The sequence below is a fragment of the Ixodes scapularis genome, unplaced genomic scaffold (assembly GCF_016920785.2).
Source record: "Ixodes scapularis isolate PalLabHiFi unplaced genomic scaffold, ASM1692078v2 PGA_scaffold1__304_contigs__length_218370807, whole genome shotgun sequence".
In the NCBI taxonomy this organism is placed as follows: domain Eukaryota; kingdom Metazoa; phylum Arthropoda; class Arachnida; order Ixodida; family Ixodidae; genus Ixodes; species Ixodes scapularis.
This window is the reverse complement of record NW_024609846.1, coordinates 41,110,629-41,124,957: the sequence shown is the minus strand read 5'-3', so window position 1 is coordinate 41,124,957 and position 14,329 is coordinate 41,110,629. Positions and strand designations below refer to the sequence as shown.

At 44.6% G+C, this 14,329-nt stretch overlaps 1 pseudogene; it reads left to right on the top strand.

Annotated features, from left to right (window-relative positions):
• The first annotated feature begins 8,616 nt into the window (after positions 1-8,616).
• Positions 8,617-14,329, top strand: part of LOC120850158 — a 30,155-nt pseudogene continuing 24,442 nt past the window's right edge.

Below are 14,329 nucleotides of genomic sequence, written 5' to 3'. Positions count from 1 at the left end.
CAAGATTATTGTTGATGGCGGCCCGTGTTTTGTTTCCTGTTGTCTGGGAGATGCGGGAGTTCCGCTCCTTAACCATCAGATTACGCTCCACGGTTGGCTTTACGAAATCCGGGTTCACGAATATTGGTTTGCGTTTTGGAGATTTTTAGCACTTTATCTTTGTATTATGTGCAGATGTTGCTGCCTTTTTGCTGGTGCATAGGCCGTATGATGCCAGGTGAGGTCCACAACAATTTGCGCAGCAAGGTTGACCCCTCAGTGAGCAGTCTTTGTGGCTTTGTGAGCCTGTGCAGATCTTGCATTTGTGTGGGCCTTTATAGTACTTAGCCACGTGGCCATGGTTCCAACAACGGAAGTATTGAATTGCAGTTACAAAGTACTCTTGTACGGGGTGGCTCGTAAAACCTAGAAACACTTTTGTTAGCTTTGGTTTGTAGGGTCGAAATGTAAGGATCACACTCTCGTGAATATTGACTCTTATAGTTTCATCGTCATTTTGAATGTACGATGCTTATCGAGGGACTGTTGCAACTCCAGAGTCTTTCAAGTACTCCAACAGCTGCTCATCATTGTATTCTCGTGGCACTCCTTCTAATTTTCCGACGCTTCTGGATTAAGATGCGGGAACACTACTTGTACATGAAATTTCAGCGAGTGCTGTGATGGCGAGAAGTTTGTTGACCGTTGTTAGAGACGACACGTTCACGTCTAGTCTACCATCTTTTGTAAAATGGTGGGATAGTAGCTTTTATTGTGCTACGGCGGTTATCTCTGTGGCCAGGTTGTTAGAGTTGACCAAACAAAATGATGCCATTGGATTGATAGCCTTGAAGATGATTGGGATTTATGTTGCTCGATCTTTTCTCGGAGATACCAGTGTAAATAGAGCTGTATCGTACTTCTCACTGCTTTGCATGTCGTTTTTAAATTCACTCATGTCTCGGTGTACTTTTGCGCACGTAGTCTTCCGGTCAGAAATTGTCGGGGAGGTGGTGCAATTGTTCAAGCAAGGGTTCGATATTTCCTTTGACGGCAGTCCAAAAGTGGTACTGGGAGTCCTTCCGAAGGCGACAGGTGACCACTGTTAGCGCAATATACCGAGAAGTCCGAAACATGTTAAGAAAATGAACAGTATCAGCAGGAACACAAAAAAATAGAGAAGTTGCCGGCAATCGTCTTCTTCTAATAGCGAACACTGAAAGTTTTTATTGCTGAAGTCAAGGACCAGGCAAAGAGCAAGTGAAGAGCTTTTGCAACAGCCAGCGTCCTATGGGGCTACAATCGCTACAAAGTCTCCTAAGCAGTGTGGACTGCGTTAGCTGTGTCAGGGCTCGTGTTTCATAATGACGTACTGTGCCTGTCGTCAGGCACCGTCACTATCTCAAGCTGCAAGAAAATCCTGGGGAGGTCAGCTTCTCAATCAGCACCGAAGGATTAATATGGTCTGATTTAGTTTTGACGACAGGGATGCCCAAACCAAGCTGGGCTTTGAGCGAAGGTTCAGCAGGATGCTGAGGCTTCACTCAAACGAGCTTTAAGAAAGGACTGTCTAGACAAGAATTTCTTAATGTCCGTTGCAGATGTGTGCCTTGTCCATATTTTGGAGTAGCAGAAGGTAGAATTTGGGGCGCAGTCTTATCTCGAAATGGGTTTTAGTCACTCTTCGTGGTTCCGGGTGTTGCTTGAGGTCTCGGGACATGACCGTCCCGGCGTCTTCTTTAGCGAGTCTGCAAAACACGCGAAAAAGGTGTGTTAAAAAAGAAAAGCATTAATGCGACCCAGAGCTACCACGTCAAATCCCCAAAATATCACCAAGAATTCAAGAACGCACGAGGGAGGTATAGTCACTTAGTTCACGCCGTTCGCGTTTTCGGTCTTTTATGGGGAAGGGGCGCACCTTGGTGATGGTAGCTGTCAACTGGTGATTGGGCAGGCATTATCACTATAAAGGAGGCTATGGCCGGGGTTCCACTGCTTATAGATCATACAAGCGACAGTCTGAAAACTTATTAGAACGCAAGTCACCACGAGATGCGTGCTTGGAATGCCGCCTGGCAACGACCTGAAGTAGAGTCGATGAATCTGGTTCTGACCGCGAGGATTGGCACATCAATTAATGAGGCAGGTTCGAGCGCGGTATCTGATTCAACCTTGCCGATGTTGTCCACAAAAGTCGCAAAAACAACAAATAAACAAATGCTAACCACAAAGAAAGTTGACTTTGAGATATTTGTTTTGCGACTTTTTCTTCTTTTAAAAGTAAATTTTTAATTATTTTGTGTCTTATACCGACATGTAGTAAAACGTAACTGTGCAGGTATAAGAAATCCAAGTAGCAGACGATTGTGTCCCTTCTGTAAACGTTGACTAAAATTCAAAAAGCGTCAGCACCAGGGAATTACGCACAGAAGCAAAAAATATGGCAGTAGAAGAGAGGTTGCGATTAAAGATGAAACAATGGTCGGCATTAGGGAATTGCGCACAACGGCAAAAATATGTCAGCAGATGAGAGGTTAGAGTTAATTCGGAACACATTAGGAGCAAATTTAGTCCTTCAATCACTGCAGATACACACACACACACACAAAAGGGTTTCGTAGGCATCACCGATGCAGTCTCCAACTACAGAATCAGAATATTTTTACTTAATATAGCATACTAAATCATCAACAACCCGCGAAAAAAAGTGACTGTCTTGTTTCATCAATAGATGACGCGTAATACTGTCCGATCAAAAATAATTAGTTTTATATCTAGCCATTTATTACAGCACCTATAGGTAATGGTTTTCCTTCTAGGGGCCCTGGTTTACCCAAAGGGGTTTACCATCGCATCCAGAAAACCGGCCCTGCGGCGTCAGCTTGTCGTAGAAGGCAACTGTACAAGGATCATGTGACGGGCTAGTTGGTTATACATTACGAATTTAAAAGTAGCGCTAAAGACGAGGACAAGTAGAAGACACAGACACAAAGCAAATTGTTGTGTGTATGTTTATACAGCCGGAAGTTAGTCTGCCTCAGTGGGCGTCTGGTGTCTCAGCTGTAGATGAGCAATTTAGCCAGTGCGGTACAACCGCTAACCTGGGGTCTTTTTTAACGTGCACCACGCAGTAGCGCTACACGACCGCACGCCGGTACGATGCTCATCCAGATCGAAACGGACAGGGGCGGGGATTGAACCCAGGGCCCCTGGGTTCTGCAGCGCGAGCTTTCGCTCCACGTGCTCCGAGCTGGTGTGCGCGAGACCACTCGGCCACCGATCCCCCAGACACAGACAGGCGCTGACTCGCAACTGATGTTTAGTGAAGAATAAAAGGAAGATAAAGCAGAAGTGCAAGGATATATACGAAATGAAAAAGAAGATTAACCAAAACGAAAGAAAGCAACAACTATTTTTGACTTCAAAATTAAGAAATAAGAAAAAAAATTACGGTAAAAATTAAAAAAAATTACACAAAACATTCAAATGAAAACCTACTAGCTCTAATTAAATGGAAGAAAGAAAAAGAAAGAAGAAGAAGAGGACTCTGAAAATTAATCTAGTTAAACGAAGTTCTCACACAAAATATTGTAAGTAGTGCAATTCCTTCGCCGATAAGGCTACCGACGGTGCACTGATGCATGTATCCCCTTTAGCTGCTATGACTTGCGCCTCATAAATTTCTCTTGTTCGTTGATCACTGAACTTCTTTAGAATTTTTGTTCGATGGAATAGAGGAGTCCACTCGCAATCTCGTACGTGTAGAGCAAGATGTCCCGCCGGTGAAGACTTAAAGGCCCGTTCACACGATACATTTTTCTCGCGCATCTAGTGTCGCGAAACGTAGTTTCGCGAAATAGTTGCGCCGTCTGAACGAGTCCGAAAAGGACGCACGCATCTAAAAAAAGTTGCGCGCACACCTCGCTTCTGGAGCGAGCTTTTGCTTAAAATTGCTTAAGAGCGGCGTTAAACAAGTCATGTCACCATTCAGCCGGAGAGAGCTTCACCAACCAAATCCAGCGACTGCAAAGTTCGGGATACCCCGAGTCCATCTTGACGGATGTGGCAGAAAATATATTAATGCATGAAAAAATACAAGACCGAAGCAAAGAGAAGAGGAGCCGACCAGCTATAGTGCCGTACATCCATTCCATATCACATAACTTGAAAAAGGTAGCCAACAGGTTTGATGTCAGGGTGGTGCTTTCTGCACCTGACAAGTTGAAAAGGCTGTGCCCAAAAATCAATTCCCAACACGACAAACAGGACAAATGCGATGTCAAGCATGTTAATAATTTTGTGAACTGCCTTAGAGGCGTAGTATACGAGATTTTATTCTCGTGTGGGAAGGTGTACGTGGGTCAAACTGGCCGGTGTGTGAACATGAGATTGCGAGAGCATGCACTGTCTCTTAAGTCTTCACCGGCGGGACATCTTGCTCTACACGTACGAGATTGCGAGTGGACTCCTCTATTCCATCGAACAAAAATTCTAAAGAAGTTCAGTGATCAACGAACAAGAGAAATTTATGAGGCGCAAGTCATAGCAGCTAAAGGTGATACATGCATCAGTGCACCGTCGGTAGCCTTATCGGCGAAGGAATTGCACTACTTACAATATTTTGTGTGAGAACTTCGTTTAACTAGATCAATTTTCAGAGTCCTCTTCTTCTTTCTTTTTCTTTCTTTCATTTAATTAGAGCTTGTAGGTTTTCATTTGAATGTTTTGTGTAAATTTTTTAATTTTTACCGTAAAATTTTTTCTTATTTCTTAATTTTGAAGTCAAAAATATTTGGTGCTTTCTTTCGTTTTGGTTAATCTTCTTTTTCATTTCGTATATGTCCTTGCACTTCTGCTTTATCTTCCTTTTATTCTTCACTAAATATCAGTTGCGAGTCAGCGCCTGTCCGTGTCTGTAGACAGTTTTAGTGGACCGTACTCTATAGACGCTTTCAGCGCGCGCCAAATCGAGCCGCCATAGCCGACCTTCTCTTGTCTTACCGAGATGCCGAGCCACTGAAGCGGGCGTTGACGAGTCTCCACAAGGGCCTATGCTGGGGAGAAGGACACAGTAACACTTCACATGGCAATAACCTGTCCTGCTGTGGTGATGATGAAGTGGAGCGAACGGAATAAGAGAGAAGAAAAACTGAAGGTCGGTTATGGCGGCGCCCATGCACAGCTGCCTGAAAGCGTCTATAGCTTTGCGTACGCAAGGAAATTGCGGGTCGTGAGTGCGCTTGCGCAGAACGCAATAGAGGGCCTAGCGTATTGCGTACGCACGCAGCGCTGGGGATTTTGCGAGGCGGGCTAGCGGGCTTTGCGGGATGCTCTCGAGAGATCTCGGACCCAACGAGAGCGCCAATTTCAAGATGGCGGTTACCTCGACTGGCGCAGCAAGGGCGACGTGGTGTTTTCGAAGTTCTGTGTTACGTGAAATTGCGTGGTGTTCAGCTCGACAATTCTTTCTGGGACCTACCGCGGTCAAATCAGTTCGTCGTGCAGCTGAAGGAGTTAAAAATTTAAAAGTAAACATTTGACAGAAATCTGTCTGGTTGGTGTTCAAAAAATTTGTTTAATATTAGCTGAAGGAGTGCACAGTGAAAATGTTCGCCGCTCGGAATGTGCGTCAACGCTGCGATCTGCTCAACGCTATGCCTATTCGCACAGTTCATCGCCGACGAACAAGCGACTCTAAAAGAAATCACCGAAGTTCTCGCTATGCACTGGACATCAGTAGGTCATGAATTTCATTCCACGATAGCATTGATAAAAGGTGCCGTTTCAACGGGACGATTGACGGTGGCTCCGTGATCGAATTTGGCTACGCACTCTTAAGCCTGGTTCAGACAATTGACTGCGTGGCGGCAGCGAGAAACCAGGACATCCCTGCTACTTATATCGTGGGCTAAGATGATTCTTTGAATTGTATTGCACGCTTCATACGAAGCACAGATGTGCCGGTGACTCGCTTTTGGTTGTCCACGCAACTCAGTCAAACGCTCTCAAACGCAAGTGTCTGAACCGGCCTTTACTTGTAGCCCCTGTACCCCGCAGAAAAGCGCGCTTGACGAGGCAGCTGCGGCTTGGATTAATTTGAAATAAAATGATTGGACACGTTTTCAGTTTCAATATTTCTTTCCAGGAGCATGGTTGCGCTTAAGCACGCGGAATTCTGTAGCTCTAGCAAATCTAACCATGGATCATGCGCGGTGTTCACTCGAAAACCTAACGCACAACTAAATTCGGTCCGAGCAGGTCATTTTCAGCGTACGCTATACTATTGCGTATTGCGTACGTAAGGTCCAGCAACGCTATACTAAAACTGTCTTGTGTCTTCTACTTGTCCTCGTCTTTAGCGGTACTTTTAAATTTGTAAAGTCGTAGAAGGCGCCGGCTCCCCTTTCTTGCGGCTGTATTTACGGGTTACTTGTCCGGCTGGTGATGCCGTGCAAGCCGCGGGGTGCTGTCTCATGGATTTTGCCCGAGTCCGGCTGGTCGTTACAGCTCCTCCACGCAAAGGCAGATCTTTGAAAGGGTGGGGTATCAGCTGCATTCCTGAAGAGATCAGCTTCGTGATTCTCGGAAAGGCCCCCCACGAAAAACGCCACACCCAAATCCAGCCATGTGGCGGTTAGAGAGAGGGCTACACCCTCTTTCTAACCGCCAGGTCTTTTTCTGCGGCAATAAATTTCTTTTTTTTATCATTGACGCCACCAAGAAAAGCCCGTCAAAGGGCAACTATGCGCAAAGCAAAATTGTCGACACGCGTGAAGATTATTAAATGTGAAAGTAAAAACAACGAAATTCTGAAATTTTAGAATTCGGTACAGACAATCTCAAAACGACGTGCTAAGCACATCCACGTTGAAGTTAGCCGCTCCCTTCTTGTGCCTACTTAACTTTGAAGATTAATTGCTGCAAAGCCAAACTCCACTGCAGAAGCCGGGAATTCTTTGACGACATTTAAGTTAGCCACGTCAAGAGGCAGTGGTCAGTGACGAAAACGGACGGAGCATCATAGAGGTAGCAGGAGAGCTTTTGTGTGGGCCAAATTAGACACGCGCATTCCTTTATCAACGCACTGTAAGCCTCTTCTCGGTTGCTGAGCTTCCTGCTTGCGTACATCACGGGGTGCTCCTCTCCCTGATAATCCTCCTCACACAAAATCACCCCCAGGCCGCGGTCGTACTGCAGACTATAATCCGGGGCCCGAAGAATGGGGGAACTCCTGAAGGGATTTTTGAGCCCCTGAAATGCCCGTTTTTTATTGTCGTCCCACCGAATCTTATCGGGTTCGGTCATCCGGAGCACATCGGTTAGTGGGCTAGACTTTTCTGAGTACTGACGGATATAGTGCTGGTAACACCCCGTTAGCTCAAAAAAAAAAAAAAAAAAAAAAAAAAAAAAAACCTCATGCCCGTTTTTTTTTCTTCTCACGTTGCGGGAGGTTTAATGCGGTTCATGTGGCCTGCCCGAGTCGAGAAAAAAGGCAGTTATCTAGATACGCTAGCACGTAGCTTTCAGCCCCTCGCAACATTCTGTCCATCATTCGCGAGGCACTGAATGGAGCGTTTTTGAGATCAAGCCTCAAAACCAACGTGCGGAATGTGCCTCCGGGGGTTACAAAGGCTGCGTAATGGCGAGCTCTTTCCGTCACCGGGACCTGCCAGTTGCCGCACACTAGATCCAACGTCGAGACATATCTAGCCCCACTAACCGTCTACACCCTCTCCTCTTTGTTGGGAATCGAGTAAACCTGGTCTTAGGTATAATTGCATTGAGTTTCCGATAGACAATGCACGGTCGGGGTTCCACCTCAACGATAAACATGGGAAACGAGTATTCACTTGCACAGGGAACGATTACTCTCAGGTGCAGCATAAGCTTAACCTCTTATTTTAAGAGAGCCTGCTGCCTTGGTGACATTCGATAGTGGCGGGATCGTACCACAACGTTGGATAAAAGCTTAATGTCATGCGCGGCAAGGGAGGTTCATCCGGGTAACACTAACCCCCCAATTTATAGATATGGCTTCATCTGAAGCCGAACTTCGACTTGCTCAAGTCTATCTCAACACTAAGTTTGACTTGGACAAGCCCAAGCTGATATTTTTGTTTCATAGACGCACCCGCGAACTTGCTTCGTCAAATCCTGTTCAAGTCGCGAGCGGTCGCGGTGCTCCCATCTTGAGAGCGAGATTAGACTGCGATTATTTTCTTAAAAGCTGTTTCACGCTTCAAAAAGAAGTACATTTTTTAAATTTTCTTTATGGCGTATCTTTATGAAACGCAAATCGTGAAAGATGTTGATGCGCCATTTTAGAAACGAACGTTGTACGCGTGTTCTAGACAAATGCGCTTTTCCGTCTGGCGGCGTTGGCTCATTTCAACAATGTGTTCTAGCGCTTTTTTTTTTCTGTTTTTTGTTTTGCTTGTCGGCGTCCCTCGCTTCTGGCCACTTTTGGTTTCACGGAAGCTTCGACGACTCATTCGCCATAAAACATCGGGTGAAGCAGATGTTTATCGGGCTTCAAAAGCATAAAAAGATATCCGATTGAGTGGCCGAGTACGGTATTGCGTCCACAAGCCTCAACAGGAACGTCTGGAGCTCTCACAGGATCTTTCCACGGGAACAATGAAGAATGCGGCTGGAACTCTCGATGCAGAAAGTAAAGGACGACAATTTGAAGTGGCGCGGAAAGCAGGTATGTGTTCTGCAACTGTCCCCTATTGCAGATAATAGACAGTTTTAGTGGACCGTACGCTATAGCTTTGCGTACGCAAGGAAATTGCGGGTCGTGAGTGCGCTTGCGCAGAACGCAATAGAAGGGCTAGCGTATTGCGTACGCACGCAACGCTGGGGATTTTGCGAGGCGGGCTAGCGGGCCTTGCGGGACGCTCTCGAGAGATCTCGGACCCAACGAGAGCGCCAGTTTCAAGATGGCGGTTACCTCGACTGATGCAGCAAGGGCGACGTGGTGTTTCCGAAGTTCTGTGTTACGTGAAATTGCGTGGTGTTCAGCTCGGGAATTCTTTCTGGGACCTACCGCGGTCGAATCAGATCGTCGTGCAGCTGAAGGAGTGCACAGTGAAAATGTTTGCCGCTCGGAATGTGCGTCCACGCTGCGATCTGCTCAACGCTAAGCCTATTCGCACAGTTCATCGCCGACGCACGAGCGACTCTTAAAAATCGCCGAAGTTCTCGCTATGCACTGGACATCAATAGGTCATGAATTTCATTGCGCGATAGCATTGATGAAAGGTGCCGTTTCAACGGGACGATTGACGGGGGCTCCGCGGGATCGAATTTGGCTACGCACACTTAAGCCTGGTTCAAACAGTTGCTTTTGACTATGTTGCAGCAGCGAGAAACCAGGACATTTCTGCTACTTATATTGCGTGCTAAGATGATTCTTTGAATTGTATCGCACGCTTCATACGAAGCACAGATGTGCCGGTGACTCGCTTTCGGTTCTCGACGCACCGCAGTCAAACACACTCAAACGCAAGCGTCCGAACCGGCCTTTACTCGTAGTCTTTGTACGCCGAAGAAAAGCGGGCTTGACGAGGCAGCTGCGGCTTGGTTTAATTTGAAATAAAATGATTGGACACGTTTTCATTATCAATATTTCTTTCCAGGAGCGTGGTTGCACTATAAGCACGCAGAATTCTGCAGATATAGCAAATCTAACCAAGATCATGCGCGGTGTTCACTCGAAAACGTAACGCACAACTAAATTCGGTCCGAGCAGGTCATTTTTAGCGTACGCTATACTATTGCGTATTGCGTACGTAAGAGCCAGCAACGCTATACTAAAACTGTCTAATGTGACGTTGGCTAGGCGCTCTGTCGGATATGTAAACTGTAAATTATGCGGTGTGGCCTAAGCGCTCTCTTGGTAGTTTTAGACGTTATTTTGTGTTCTTTACATGTTTCAACAAAGGCTTGTTTTACTAGTCGCCAGTAAATAAAATGTTGGGTGCGGTGCCTGTGCTTTGGGTGATCAAAAGCAAGAAATTATAGCCACCAAGCATCATAGTTTTCGCTGCTATGTTTACCTCGTCATGCTTTTACGTTCACAAACACATGCACAGCTTATGTTGTGCATGAGGCAGTGGAACTGTCGCTCGTGTTTGGGGCGAGGAGGCTGGATTGTTAACCTTCTGGGATGAGAGCTTTCTATGAAATTTTTATTTTCCTAATTTGTCTTTGATAATTTCGGCCGTTTTTAATCATCTCGACGCTGTGACTCTCGCATTTAGAGCATTCATATATTAGAGTCACATACTTTCATAAGTTTCTTCTGAAGACTCCTCAATAGAGATGCAGCATGAGCAGAAGAACATCTTGTGTATTTGATATAAGTGCTACGTAAACCTTATTTTTTGTTTTTAAGAAAGGGAACTGCATCTTTAATCAGTAAATGCACCCCTGGGTTGTACACGCTTTCCAGGCAAGTAAACGAGCATGAATATGTTGTGGCAGGAAGTCATATGTGCCCCCTTACCAGAGCTAGTCAGTTGCTTGCTGCCGCAGCCTATAGTGGACTCAAACCACCCACCGAGCAGGAGGAAGACTAAATAACGAGAACATGAGTGGAGCGCTCAATCTGTTGAATGTAGCTTTTTACTGTGGTGTCGTAAAAGAGCGCTTTAGGGCGTAGGCGACTTCCTGTTAAATCTTTATATTGTGGTAGCGGTAGGCAGACGACTTCTGCACCCCGTGAGTACTACTGGTCGGTACACGACGTCTTCTCAGGAAGGAGTTACTATAATGTCTGGGAGCACCACATCAATATCAGCGACCCTGATAACGAGTGGACTAACAGCAGAAAGCATCTCTTTCTTGTGACGTGACTGCAGAAATCAGCTTTTATGGTCTCCCTTCGTCTTGATGTGGAAGGCCGCTCACCGCTCTTCGGCCTCTGCGACAGTGTCAAACGGCTGCAGTTTCCCCACTCATTGAGAAGTTATGGCTGCCAAATTCTGCATGAAACACACTCCCCCCCCCCCCCCCCCCAAAAAAAAAAACAAAAAAAAAACAAAAACAAATAATATGACACGCATTAGTGCGCCCAGGCTTACCTGTGCTCAAAAACATATGCCAGACAGTTTCATGGCAACAGTGACACCCTGAACATTCGTCGAACACAGCGATGACCATTAGTTCTCCTGTGTACTTGACGAAAACCTTCAGTGCCGGGCTCATATGGCAGCTTGAAAATCTTTGGCTACGGTTGTAAATGCTGGAACCACTGTAATCCTTTAATATAAAGTCATTTATGACTCAAACTGTCCTTGTTACAACCATGAGCCTCCTCTCATGTCCTCATCACATTGTCTTTCGCCTGCGCCTCACGTCCATCAAAGCTTGTGACACATTAGCTCGCATTCACAAGCTTCCGACTCGCACAACGTCTTAGCTTGTGAATACACAACAACCGTGGGAAGGCTATTGCGACTATAAAAGTTTGCATAAACTACAAAGCCTAATTATTGAAATGTTCTTCAATTTGGACAAGATAATTTGTTTACCTGTATAGTTGTTTTCTAGTCGTAAGCACAAGCTTGCGCTCCTTCTATTTTCCTCAACCACCAAATGTATGTGCCGCATTTTGTTGTAAGCTATGTGAGGTTGCTCAGAGTTTTTTTTTAATATTTTTGGATCTCAACTCACCGTTAACAGCTCTTGGAGTCCTTTGGAACCTCTAAACGTGATTTGCTACGTCCAGAAAAGTATTTTTTTTGTCTGCACTTCAGAGCTGCCATGTTGATCTATGTATCCAAATACGCAGCTTTGGTCCGGATGTTTTTTGTCAACAGCTTGAGTAGTCACTTTTTGCAGGTTTCGTGTTGGTATAGCGTGCCATGATAGGGCAGACATGGAGGCTAATGCACAAGTTGCAGTTATTATAATTAATTTATTTAGGAAGTGCAACAGAACAATATTGAGGCTCATGCATTTCCGAGCTCAGAGTGAGTAGTGGTGCGACCCTGGAAGTAGTGCGACCCTGGCTTTACATTTTTTGCTGCACAAAAGGTAATACAGTTTTGATAAATAATAATAATAATAAAAATGACTTGCTGGAGTGTTTGAAACATGTATTTGGGGCGGACAAGTTTAAACATATTTTTCATATAAGGGGAGAGCGAATTCAAATGAGACATTTTATTGAAGCGAACGTCGGTATTGTTGCTCATTTGGGCATCGAAAGAAGTTAAGAAAAAATTATTGTGGTACAAATATTGAGTATATTTGTCACGTTGGGATCTATATTGTCACGAATCACAATTGACGAGGCGACGAAAACTGAAGAAAACTAAACATTTATACGGGCAAAATTTTGCCTAAAAAAAGAAAGGCTTGAGTCGCAGACGTCGGTGGCGGCGAAACAGCGGGATCGAACGCGGGGGTAGCGACTCACTGTGGCTTGGCAGGCGGAGCCCCTTATGTTCACGCGGTGGGCTTCTGGAACAATCGACGGAGAAGGTTCGGCGTGTCGAACATCTGTAAGTCGAACAAACAACAATGCTCTCGAATTCAACAGAACGCGACATATACAGAAATAGCAAAAAGGCGCGCCCGCTCCAGGCGTCGAACCTCGTTCCTGTTATTGCCCAACTTGTCCAGCTGCGCGCGCGGCAATATATCGTGAAACTAGGATGGTAATGAAGATCTAGAAGAGCAGCGAAAATGTTTTACAACGGTACGAACAGACATGAAAGAGAATGATAATGCTTTGATAATTATTTGTTTTGCTGGAGCCTATATACCACCATATAGTCTCCTGTCTGGTGCACACATACGCTAAGATCAAGCAGAAAAACTTATAGGAAAACTAGCAAAACAAATACAAAAAAAGAACTAATTCTAATGTAAGACATGCCTCGGAATATTAAAGTAGATAACATGTAACAAAGAATGTATATGCAAAGAATGTATATGTATATGCGAAGATCATTTCAAGCTCTATGAATTCTCGATAAATGGGACAAAGAGGACATACATAGTGGTTAAAATTCGAGTAGTTCCATATCAACAAAGGCAAGGCGTAAAAATCAATCGAATTTATTGATGATGAATCTATTGATATCACACTTTGTGCAGAAGTATGACGTCTGCTCAACTGCGCCTTAAAAATCCAGATTGGTGAAATAATCGCCGTAGTAATGTATCAAGATGGCAGTCATACCTCTTTCTAATATATATTTTATATACTGCTTATATCATATTGTTTTTGTGCATATTATATTGCAAGATTTTGTGAGACGGTCAGACAATTGCGACCGATCTAAATTCCAGACGTGAACGAACTAGAGGTTTACGCAGGTTCTTTTGGAAGAATAATGTCGGAAATTGGCGACAAAATCATGAAATTACGTGCGCAATGTTTCTGACGGCGCGTTTAGAGATCAGTAAAAAAAAACTGTGTGGATACAAGACTAATCACCCCCAGTTGATCCGTATCCGCAGACTTCGTATCCGCATCCGAACTGCAACCGCGATGTTCCTAAAAAATTGTCTCCGCATCCGATCCGTATCCGCAAACTTCGTATCCGTATCCGAATTGCAACTGCGATGTTCGTAAAAATTTGTATCCGCATCCGATCCGTATACGCAGACTTTTTATCCGCATTCGAATCAGATCCGCAAAATTTGGAACCGCATCCGACCATCAATTCGATAATTCATTTTACATCATGAAATCAACCATAAATAGAAATTAAAAAGAGCATCTGTATGGTATCCTATAAGCCGTCTGCTTACCTTTGTACAAAAATGCTATTCATTTCAAAATACGGTGAGAGTAATTTTATCGTATTCTGTTTTATCGTGTGTATGAAATAAGCGATCATCCTTCCAGGAGACAGTTCGCATCGCTGGAAAGATGATCGCAGTCATGAGATAGTCTTGGGAGTCTGTGATACTGACACTCTGTCGAGAAGATTTAATAATTATTTTCCTTTTTTCTTTGTAAAGCCCACTGCAAGCAGACGCGTATTTTATCAACATAAAAATTATCAATAAACCGACTAATTACATCGTGTGATTTTATTTAGGACAAACATTCAAAAATTGGAAGATGAAAGAAGATAACTTACCACAGCAAAGTACTCGTGTATGTGCGGTAAGTCGCGAGTACACCACTGGGGAAAATATGACAATGTTCAATAATGGCAACACGTCCTATCGGTCGTAGTCTTGACCACGAACCCTAAATTGCATGCTTAGAACCATATACTTAGGAACAACTTAGTGCCAACTGCCGAGAAAAAGGACAACGCACACACACAGATCGTTTTGCTTCTGGAGGTTGCAGTGTAGATAGAACAAAATATCGTCAACA